This window comes from Notamacropus eugenii, chromosome 5, assembly GCF_028372415.1.
Source record: "Notamacropus eugenii isolate mMacEug1 chromosome 5, mMacEug1.pri_v2, whole genome shotgun sequence".
Classification (NCBI taxonomy): Eukaryota; Metazoa; Chordata; class Mammalia; order Diprotodontia; family Macropodidae; genus Notamacropus; species Notamacropus eugenii.
This window is the reverse complement of record NC_092876.1, coordinates 208,987,167-208,997,624: the sequence shown is the minus strand read 5'-3', so window position 1 is coordinate 208,997,624 and position 10,458 is coordinate 208,987,167.

The following is a 10,458-nucleotide window of genomic DNA, read 5'->3' as shown; positions in this document are numbered from 1 at the left end:
GTAGCTATTATAGAAGTCTTTAGCAAAATTACACATATATAACCTATATTGAGTTGCTTGACTCTCAGTGGGGTTGGATGGGAAGGGAGGAAAGGAGAGAAGTTGGAACTCAAAGTTTAAGGAATGAATGTTGAGAATTGTTTTTGCATGCAACTGGGAAATAAGAAATACAGGTAATGGAGTATAGAAATCTGTCTTGCCCTACAAGAAAAGAGAGAAGATGGAGATAAGGAAAGGGAGGAGTGTGATAGAAGGGAGAGCAGATTGGAGGAAGAGGTAATCAGAATGCACAGTGTTTCAGGGTGGGGGAGGGGAGAAAGGGGAGAAAATTTGGAACTCAAAATCTTGTGGAAATGAAAACTAAAAATAAATAAACAAATTTAAGAAAATAAAAAGAAATAATCAGCCAATGTAATAACTTCTCAAATTTATTAAAATATAATTATAAAATATAAAAAAGCAATATAGTTTCCCACCTTTTTTAATTATGGTTTTTAGTCAATCAATAAACATTTATTAAGTACCTACTGTATGCCAAGCACTATGCTAAGCAGTGAGGTTAAAAAAGATAGTCTCTTGCTGCCCTTCAGAAATCCAGAATTCAATGGTGTAGATAACATTCAAACAACTATTTACAAACAAGCATTACACAGAATAAATTGGAAATAATCAACAGAGGGGAGGCATTAGAATTCAGCGGGATCAGGAAATATCCCCTGCAAAAGGTGGGATTTTAACTGGCACTTGAAGGAACTCAGGGAAACCAGGAGGCAGAGAGGAAGAGGGAGAGCATTCCAGGTAAGGGGGGCAGCCATTGAAAATGACTGTAGTCAGGAGATGAAGTGTCTTGTTTAAGGAACAACAAAGAAGCCAGTATCAATGATTTAAAGAGTAGGTGGAGAGGGGTGTATGAGGTAAAAGTGGAAAGGTAAGAGGAAAGACAAGTTATAAAGGGTTCTGGAAGCCAAACAGAAGATTTTATATTTGATCATGGGGTGATATGGAACCACTGGAGTTTATTGAGGAGGAGGGTGATATAGTCAGACCTGCACTTTAGCAAGATCATTTTGACAACTGAGTGGAGTATGGACTAGAGTGGGGAGAGATATGACAGGCAGACCAACCAGCAGGCTATTGCAATAGTCCAGGTGTAAGGTGATAAGGGCCTGTACCAAGTGATGGTATCAGAGGAGAGAAGATGTATGTGAAAGATGTGAAAAGTTAAACTCAACAGACCTTGGCAGCAGATTGGATATAGTAGGATGAGAGTGAGATGTCAAGGATGACACCTAGGTTCCAAGCCTAGGAGACTGGGAAGATGGTGGTCCATTCAACAGTAATAGGAAAGCTCAGAAGAGAGGATTTGGGGGGGGGGGGCAGATAATGAGTTCTATTTTGGGCATGCTGAGTATACAGTGCCTAAAAGATATGCAGTTTGAGATGTCTGAAAGGCAATTGGTGATGCAAGACTGAATATCAGTCCTAGAAGTTAGGGCTACATAAACAGATCTGAGAATCTTCAGCAAAGTGATAGATGATAATGGATGAGATGCATGGGAGCTAATGAGATTGCCAAGTAGAATAGTAGTAGAGGGAGAAGAGGACAGAACCCTATGGGACCCCCACAGTTAGCAGTCATGACCTAAATGAAGATTTAGCAAAGGAGACTGAGGTATGGTCAGATGGGTAGGAGAACCAGAAGGCAGTAGTTTCCCAAAAGCCTAAGGAGAAGAGAGTATTAAGGAGAAGAGGGTGATTAATAATGCCTAAAGCTACAGAAAGATCTAGAAAGGTGAAGATTGAGAAAAGACCATTAGATTCAGGGAATCTAATGCTTCTTAAATTATCTCTTCTTTGACATTTTCCCCAGCTGATTATTTTTGACTATCAGATATTACATTTTCTTCTATTTTTCAATCTTTTAATTTTGTTTTAATAATTTTTGCTATCTTAAAGAGTGATTGACTTCTATTTGATCTCTTCTAGTTCAAAGAGTTCATTTCTTAGTTAAAGATTACTACTTTCTCTTCTCCTAAGCTATTATTCTTGTTCATTTCTTTTGTCCATAGTATTTGTTTCATTTTAAATATCCTCTTACTTTACTTCTTCTAGGTATTCATGTAGTTCTTGTAGAAAATACATTTTTTTCCACCGAGTAATTGCAGTTTTTATGATTATTCTCTTCTTCTTTGGATCTACAATAATTTTTGATATCATTATCACTTCCACATCTTGACTTTTCCATCATAGTATTGATATATTGCAGGATTAGCATAGAATTTTGAGGGAGTTTTGTGGAAGCTGCAGACAATACAGAAAAAATATTTTTACTTAACATTGACCTACATATAGCCTATGACCAAATATTAACCCAAATTTTACAATAAGGTACTGTAAATGCCCCATAAAAGAGAAAGAAAAAATTCTGACCTTCTCTGGGATAAAGGGAGGTCCAAAAAGGTGTACATGAATTTTCTAGATGAGGGTGGGTGGGTGGGAGGGGTATGCCACACCTCTAAATGTACAAGTGTACTATTTGGTCTTTGATTTACTCATCTCTATACCTTGAGAATCTGAATTGGAGCTTTGTGTTAGGGTCAGGTTCTGTTCCTAATTGAATTTTTGAGTGTGGTGGTAGCCAGAAGTCTACCCATTTCTGTTTATAGTTATACATAATTTCAGTAATGATTTTTACATCATTTTTTTCATGTACAAACAATGGCAAAATGCTGTGTAACCTGTTAGCTTTTTGTATACAACTTTCAATTGCCTTTTGGGTTGTAATTTTCATTTTTCTAAGACATGGTATTCCATAATTGGAACCACTTAGTGTAGCATTGGCATATATATATATGTATATATATATATACATATATATATGTATATATATATATACATATATATACGTGTGTGTATATATGTATATATATACACACACATACAAGCACACACATATATACATTTTTATAAGTGTGTGTATATACATACATACATATATACATAAGATTGGGTTTTTTCCAAAAAAACCGAGTTTGGTATCATTGACAACACAAAGTCACATCCAATGTAGTCTGACCTCCTACTGTTAATTCTGAGGCCAACTCATCTTCCCTATGCAATGCTTTCCCATGTTAACAGACTTATTTGATAGACTACCCATTTATCTGCATATCATAATTTAGGCAAAATGCATTCCCATTCATTTTATCAGTATAGATAGTCATTTTTTTCACATTACAACTGATTTCTCTGAAGAATTTTTTGTTTACAGATGATATAACTAGTTTGATGATATCTATGACAGATGGATAAACTTCTTTTGTTTGGCTCTCATACAGGTCCTCTTCCATGCCACTGGCAAATGTCAGAAGGACAAATGTCATCCCAATTTACAGAAAGGGGAAGAGAATGGAATCTACAAAGTGTAGACCAATAAATTTGATTTCCATTTCTGGAAGCAAGTGAGAGACCTGGTTTCGCATTCCAGATCTGCCCCATAACATCTGTATGACTGAGCAAGTTACTTCCCTATTCTGGACATCAGCTTTCTTATTAAGAAAGAAAGTAAACCTAGATGACCTTTAAGATCCATTACAGCTCTAAATCTATGAACTTCCAGACCACATAGTTGAAGCGATGATTGAAAAATATTTAGAAAAAGGAGTCTTCACACAAAGAAACAATCATGGCTTGATAGAGAATGGATCATTCCAAAATAACCTTATTTCCTTTGTTTACTAGGGCTGCTGGTCTGGCAGATTAGAGAAACACCATAGATTTATTTAGTTTAATTCCACAAACATTTATTAAGCACTTGTTTATGTAGCCTGGCATGTCTATTAGGTAATCAACAAGCATTAAGTATATACCATATTCACACCACTATGGTAGGTAATGAAGATAAAAAGATGAAAGTGAAATATTCCCTAACCTTAGGGAAGCAGGAAGAGGGAAGAGAAGGAGGAGAGGAAGAAGGGAGAGTGAGAGGGGAAGGAGGGAGGGTGAGAGGGAAGAGAGAGAGGGTGGGGAAGGGAGGGAGAGAGAGAGAACACTAGGAGGCACTTGGTAGACTGGGAGTCAGGATAAGTTCAAATCTCACCTCAGACACTTACCAACTTTGTGACCCTGGGCAAGTCACTTAACCTCAATTTGCCTCAGTTTCCTCATCTATAAAATGAGCTGGAGAAGGAAATGGCAAACCACTCACTCAAGTATCTCTGCCAAGAAAAGCTCAAATGGGGTCACAAAGATTTGGACATGACTGAAACAACTGAACAACAAAAAGACAGTTATATGCAAAAAAGAAAAGCAAAATAATTTTGGGATGGAGGGAGCATCAGGAGCTGGGCGGGGAGAGGTTGAGAAAGGCTTCATGTAGAAAGTAGCATCTGAACTGAATTTTAAATGAAACAAAGAATTCTAAGACACAGAGTTGAAGACAGAGAACAGAAAGGGAGTATGGGATGGCCTGGGTAAGCAACAGCAAGTAGACTTGTTTGGGTGAATGGTAGAGTGGCAGAAAGGGAGTAATATGAAATATAACTGGAAAGCCTGGCAGGAACTAGATTATGAAGGTCTTTTAAGTTAGAAACAAATGAGTTTATATTTTGTTTTAAAGGCAATTGAAAGCCCCTGGCGTTTATAGAATAGGGGAATGACTTGGTTAGATATACATTTCTGGAAAACCACTTTGGCAGTGTTATAGATGATGGTTTGGAGTGGGGAGAAACTTGAGGCAAGGACACCAATTGGGAGATTAATGCAATAATTTGGGCAAAAGGTGTTTGATAGAAGTACTATGAAATACAATCTCCCACCATATGAGCGAGGCTAGTAGGGTTTTCCTCCCTAAAGGGCAAAGAAACTGAGAGACCTGATTGCTCCAGGGAGTTAAGGCTCCAGTACCTTGAAACCTACTGGTTAGCAGAGTAGGGTGTGTTAAGTGCCACAGCAGTGGAACTTTGCCAAATCAAAAGGGTAATGATATCTCATCATTTGTTTCTTTTATGCCCTCAGGCAAACAGGAAATCACAATAAGGTTCAAGTGTTAGTCTGGGACAATCATGTCTCTGGGATAGTTTCTTTGCTTTTTTAGGGGAAAACTGGCCTATCCTATTCTGCTACATATTGCTTCTACAAGATGGGAGGATAATCTGAACTAGTATGGTGGCTGTGTAAGTGAAGAAAAGAGGATGAACATAAAATATGCTGTAGAATTTAAAATAAGATTGGCAGCTGATTAGATATATGCTATGAGGGAGAGTAGTCAAAAATGATACCAAGGTTTTGAACATGAGTGACTGGAAAAATAGCGAATCCCTTGATGGAAATAGGGATGTTCAGAAGAGGATGGTTTGGGGGGAAAGTTAATTCGTTTTTTTTTTGTCCCAAATGTCCAGTAGGCAGTTGACCATACTAGACTGGAGCTAAGAAAAGACATACTGATCTGGGAGTCATTTGTTTACAGATAATACTGATACCCATAGGACTTAATGAGGTCACCAAGTGATAAGGTATAAAGAGAAAGAAAAGGGGTTCAAGACAGAGCCTTGGAGTATAGATACAGTTAGAGGGTGTGATGTATATGATGAGCCATTAAGAAGACTGAGGGTTAGTCAAAAAGGTAGGAGAACCAAAAGAGAACATATGACAGCAACCTAGAGATGAGAGAGTATCTAGGAGGCAAGAAGTGTTCAAAAGTATGAAAAGTAGCTAAGAAAGATAAGAATTAATAAAAAATTTAAGAGGTCTTCAGATTTGGCAGTTAAACGATTATTGGTACTTTAGAGAGAGATATTTATTTCAGTTGAGTGATGAATTTAGAAGCTAGATTGCAAAAGGTTGAGAAATGAGTGAGAAGAGAAAAGTTTAGGCAAACATACAAAGCTTCTCTTGGGAGCTTAGCTAAGGAGGAGAAATATATGATAGGACCATAGTTTGTGGGAATGGTTTGGGTTTTGTTTGTTTTGGATGATGGAATAATTGGCCATGTTTTCAGGCAGCAGGGAAGAAACTAACAAATAGAGATTTATGATTACAGAGATGATAGGCAATCTGCTGAAAAAGATGAATGGGGATGAGATAAAAAGTACATATGAGGGTTTTGGCCCTGGCAAGGAGAAAGACTACCTCTTCATCAAAGACTAGAGAAAAAGAGAGAAGATGGGATAATGTGAAAGGTTTTGAATTACAGAAAAGGGAAAAGGAGTGAATTTATTACAAATGGTCTCATTTTCTCAGTAAAGTCCTCAGTTGAAAGAAGGAAGTGATGTTTAAGGAGAGAAGGGGAAAAAGTAAGAGTGGCCACTGTGGGGAGTAAGTGCCAAAATCAGTTAGGGAAGATTGCCTTGCTGTGGCAATTACCCAGTTGATATTATATAATACAAAATTATTAATAGAAATTTATGGTTAGAAATTCCTTTACAGAAACATACACTTTAATTTTTAGCAGAATATTTGACACTGCCTTACTATTCTTGTGGAAAATATAAAGAGATAGGATATAGAACAATTAGGTGAATCATATAGCATGATTAGGTAAATTCTGAAGTAACTGAATGGGCAGACCTCAAAAGTAGTGAGTGCCAACTTAGAAGAAGGATTCTAGTAGAATGTTTCAGGATATATTCCTGATCATGTGCTCTTTACCATTATTATCAATGTCTTATGCAGGGACAGATTTATCAAATTTATATATTGCACAAAAGTGACCCCAAAAGATGTTGACAATTTAGAATGTTGTGAAATTAATTTTAACAAGGAGTATATAAAACACGAGTTCAAAAATCAACTTTATGAGTGTAAAATTAAGGAAGTGTGCCTGGAAAAGTTCATCTGAACAAGATCTGAGGGTTCTACTGGACTGAAAGCTGAAGATCAGTCATTCATCTATGACTTTATTAATAGAGGCATAGCATTTAGGAGCAGCGAGGTGATATTGTCATTGAATTTTGCCCGAATAAGACCATACATATCTGGAGTATTGTGTTAATTTTAGGTGCCATTTATTATGAAGAAACTTTTCCTAGAATCAGGGTGGGAAATATATGGCCTTGAGGTCACATGTGGCCCTTTAGGTTCTCAAGTATGGCCCTTTGACTGAATCCAAAATTTTGTTCTGTGAAGTTTGGATTCTGTCAAAGGGCCACATCCGAGCACCCAGAAGGCCACATGTGGCCTCAAAGCTGCAGATTCCCCACCCCTGTGACCTAGATGATAATGCTTAAGCAATTGTTTTGCTTATAAATAATAATTGATAATATACTCATCCACAATTTTTATTCTTCATAGATTTGGGAATTCTGAAATTCAACCATATAGCATAGCTTAACCAATATTGGTGTTAAAAAAATATATGAATTTTTGTGTTTGGGAGTAGGTCAAATAATTCCACAAATGCAGTCAAGTCTACTCTCCCTCTAGTTTATTCCAGAGCCCAAATCACTATCCATTGGCTGTGTGTGTGTGTGTGTGTGTGTGTGTGTGTGTGTGTGTGTGTGTGTCTTTCCAACTTGATGTTATAGTCTGGGCAACAAGCATTTTTCATCCTTTTTTTCATGTATGAGTTGTCAGGCCCACCTGATTTTAGTGGCAGTGGATCTTATTGAAAAAATCCTGTAATACTCTGGAGCTCAATGTGATGTCATGACAAAGGTAAGGAGGGAGAACATTCCAAGCATGGGAACAGCCAGAGCAAAAGCACAGAGGTAGGAGAGGGAGCATTTGTTTGTAAAGAAGAACAAGTAGGTCAGTGTAGGTAAGCTGCAGAATGTATGGAGGAAAATAATGTGTATGAAAACTGAAAAAATAAGAAGGGGCTGGCCTGGTAACATCTTTAAATGCCAAACACAGGAGTTTGATTCTAGAGGCAACAGGAAACCATTGTAATTTTTTGAATAGGGAGTCACATGATTAAATTTGCCCTTTTGGAATATCATTTGGCAGCTGTGTTGAAGGACTGGAGTACAATTTCTCTGGCTGCTCCCCATGCCTCTAATGCTCCCTCTACCTCTGGTCCAACTACTGATCTCCCTGGCTTCTTTTTAAGTCCCAACTAAAATCTTACTTTCTCTACAGGAAATCTAGCCCAATCACTCTTAATTCAGTGCCTTCCCTCTGTTAATTATTTTCTATTTATCCTATGTGTAGCTTGCTTTTGCTATATATATTATACACACACACACACACACATATATATATTAGTTTTGTCTATTAATATATATTAGTTTGCATTTCCATTTGATTTCAAGTTCCTTGAAGGTGGGGATTGTCTTTTGCCTCTTTTTGTATCCCCAGAAAATAGAGAGAACTGTTTGAAAGGTGTTGAAATATTCCAGGCAAAAGATGATGAGGGCCTAAGTTAGGCTGGTGGCTGTACAAGTGTAAAAAATAGGATGTATGTAAGACATGTGGAGGTAGAAAAGGCAAGATTTGGCAACTGACAAAATCTGGGGTGACTAAGAAAGAGGAGTTGACGACAACATGAGAAACTGAGGTTGCTAACTTGGGAGAGTGGAAAAATAAGTTGTGCTCTCAAAAGTAATAGGAAATACAGAAGAGAAGTAGGTTGGAGGGGAAGCAAATAAGTTGTATTTTAGACATGGTGAGACTGAGATGCCTAAAGGAAATAAAATTGTAAATGTCTGACAGGCAGGTGGTGATTCAGGATTAGAACTCAGGAGAGAGACTAGAGCTGGATATAAATAGATACAGGAATTATCTATATAGAGATGACAGCTGAAATCAAGAGCAGTTGAGATCACCAAATAAGATAGTTTTGGGGAAAAAAAAGAGCCTGGGATAGAGTATACCCATAATTAATGGAGATGACAAAGATGAAGATCCAGTTTTGGCATAACCTAATTTAAAATAAAAAATGGTTTCTTCCACCCTCACAGCTTATAATACTGCCCTCCTTTTACTTTGTATTTAATTTTGTATACATTTGACACATACTCCTATTTGTTGTGTAGGTTATTCCCTCAATTTTTCCTTATCCCTGACTTCTGTCTCTCTCACAGTTTCCCCATATAAGATTGAGAGACTGCACTAAGAGGATACAATGTGTACATAGAAACGTAAACAGATACAAAATAAATACAAGGTAATTTCCAGAGAACATTAGCTACTATGGGGATTTGGAAAAACCTTTTCTTAAGGAGATGGCATTTGAGATGATCTTAGAATGGGGCTACAGGTTCCAAGTGGAGCTGAGGAGGGAAGGCCTTTCAAGTATGGGATATGGAATATCATGTATAGGGAATGAGTGAATGATTTGGACTGGAACATGACATTTGAGTAATGTTTATATATACATAAATGCATTTATGTATATATAAACATGAGGCAGATTGTGGGAGGGCTCTAAATGTAATGTAGAGGAGTTTTATATTTATACTAGAGGCAATAGGAAGCCACTGAAACTTTATGTATGTGGAGGATAGGTTGGAAAGGGGAGAGGCTAGATGCAAGAAGACTACTTAGAACATATTACAATAGTCTAGTTGATAACTAATAAGGGCCAAAAACTAGAATGGTTGTGGTATAGATGGAGAGAAAGAAAAGATGCGAAAGATGCTATGGAGGTAGAATCAATAAGACAAGGTGACTGATCTGATACGGCAGGGTTAGTGCCAGGAGAATTAACTGTGACTCCTAGGTTCTGGAACTTGAGTAACTAGACTAATGGTAGTGTTCTGAACAGGAAAAAAAGGGGGGAGCAATTAGGAAGAAGGGAGGGTTTAATGGAAAAGATATGAGTTCAGTTTTGGACATGCTGCTTTGAGCACCCTCTAGGACAGGTGGAAATATCTAACAGGCAGCTGGAGATGCTGGACTGGCATTCAGAAAACATATGAAAGCTGGATATGTAAATTTAGGAGTCATTTACTTCAGATCAACTAAAGAATATAGAGAAGAGAATGAAATCCAGGACATCTCCTGGAGCATACCCACAAATAGAACATAAGATATGGATGGCAATCCAGGGAAACTGAGAAGAATCAGAGATATGAGAAAAATAACAGAGTAGTATCACAGAAGCCCAGGGAGGACAGAATAACCAGAAAGAGGGAATAGTCAACAGTGACAAAGAGAGGTCAGGAAGGATGAAGATTGAATAAAGTCATTGGATTTACCCATAAAGTCTGACCTCAAAGAGAGTAGTTTAGGTCAAATGGTAGTGATGCCTTTCCTCAACTCCTTCATATTAAACTCTATGTATTTATTTTGTATATATCCATACATACTTACATATCTCCCTGATAGAAAACTCTTTATAAGCTTGAGAGCAGGATTGTTTTATTCTATGTATTTGTATGCCCCATGCTTAGCACAGTGTTTCATATATAGAGATGCTTAATAAATATTTCTTCATTGATTGATAGAAATGAACTAGCAAGGGGTGAAGAAGTGAGTTGGAGATGAGAAACTAAAGCCAATGATTATATATAACTTTCT